The sequence below is a fragment of the Ylistrum balloti genome, unplaced genomic scaffold, assembly GCF_031769215.1.
Source record: "Ylistrum balloti isolate Yb309-2 unplaced genomic scaffold, AGI_CSIRO_Ybal_v1 Utg370374, whole genome shotgun sequence".
Lineage (NCBI taxonomy): Eukaryota > Metazoa > Mollusca > Bivalvia > Pectinida > Pectinidae > Ylistrum > Ylistrum balloti.
Window position 1 is genome coordinate 51,589 of NW_026782262.1, and position 2,015 is coordinate 53,603.

A 2,015-nucleotide genomic window follows, 5' to 3' on the forward strand; every position below is an offset into this window, starting at 1 on the left:
TTGAAAAATATCATTTGCATTGATGTTGTCTATATTTTTGTTACAAAAAAAGTTCATCAAATTACATAATAAACATATTCAAATTTTAACATGCCATAATTACTACACAGCTAGCTAGTAGGAATTGAAATGTCCTTCTCCAATATAAAATATAACCATTTCTTATAAATAAAGTCAAAAATGAGACTTAATAAATTCCTTCTTAGGTGAGAAAGTTGAATTCAGTCTTATGTTAAGAATCTGTTGGCATGTCGGTATTTTTGTATTTATTTTTGTTTTTGTTTTTTGTTTTTTTTCTTTTTCTTTTTTTCTTTAATGTCTTCATATTTTAGAATATTTTCTACGAATAACCTAATGTTTCAGCACAAATGTTTAAAATAATTTATGTTTAAGTAATGTATAAGTAGTGAATTGGGATAGTTTTCTCAGTCATGTGATGTAATACGCCTTCTAAGTATCTCAAGTAACACCGAGAAAATAACAATATGGCAACATAATCATAATCCAAACTCAAATTCAAAATCAATACTAGGGCAAAATACGAATGAACGAATATTTAAACGGCAACTCCTGAAAAAGTACAAAGAGTAAAACCATGTGTTCCGGAAGTGTAGGCGTCTTCTGCTTTATCGAAGACACTAGCCGTGTAAACCTTGGTCAATCCAGGTAAATTATGTAACATTCTAAAATGGGAACAAGGTAAACAACAACGTAACAAACAGGCAAACTAGCGAGTATCAAATGACAAGCTTCATGTTACATAAAGAAATAGGGTATTTATGAGGTCACATCTTTTGAACCAGTGTTACGAGTTTGTCCGTCAGGTGACGACTTCTTGCACGCAAAGCAAAGCATGATAATAGGGTAGCAGTACACAGTTTCTCGGTGTGGCCATGGGTGATTTTTTTGCTCATTAGATTACCCCATTATAAAGGTTTTAATTAAAAATGAAAAAAAAATCCTTGCTAAAATTGGTCCTGTCATGTTAAAGTGGACAAGGTGGGGTTTCATTTTTTTCAGGATAATATTTTAGCTTTGTGTTGGAGATTACTATTTGGGCAGTCTCGAATCTGTGTCTACGTACCAAAAACTAGCTTTACAGGAAGTGAAATTTTCATAGTGTTCACATGTGGTCATGTTATGAAGAATTTCCGAGTTGGAATTTGCTGAAATGTAAGTACTTTGTTACCATGACAGTGTTGTTGATTGTAAGATAGGTGTTTAGAATTAAATTTCTCCTAGAAAGTTGTAGTGTTGGGTTGGAATTAGCAGTATTTTTGCATTTTTAGCATTTTTTCAGTAGGTAACCATGACAATCAAATGTCAGAAATCAGAGGAAATTTTTTTACACAAATTTCATCTCTCAGCTGTTAATGTAATTGTTATATAGTTTATAAATATATATACATATAATGATGTATTTTCCATAACCAATCTGCTATACCTGTATATCTCAAACATGACAAATAATTTCAGGAAAAATGCAAATTAACTGTTTACTGCTACCTAGGAACAGGCAATTGATTATCGAATCAACTTTGACATGTAAATACCATAGGTTGAAGATGCAGGAGTATTTCTATCTAGAAATAGAAAATTCACATCACCGTTAATCATACCGCTTGGTCGAAAGATTTTGTTGTAGAAAAGATCTTTATCTTTAAAGAGGAATCAGTTTTCTACCGTCCAGCCATTCTGTGTATTTTTATATCAATTGGAAAACAATCACTTTGAGGCACTCTAAGGAAATTCTATCAAATTAAAGGAAGAATCCAAGTTGTAGAAAGGTCCAGTCATGGACGGTGTAATGTTATTACAATCACCCTATCTTTGGTTGATATGCATATTTAAACAACAATTTACCACACATAGTTACGTCAAACATTTTCTTTAAAGTTGCACTAGCATAATTTTGTACACGCAAAGTTGTTCATTATGTACATAAGTCTGGCATTTTGTGTTAATTTGTCGAAGCATATTCCACGCATTTGTTACGAATCGATAGCAATTCATTT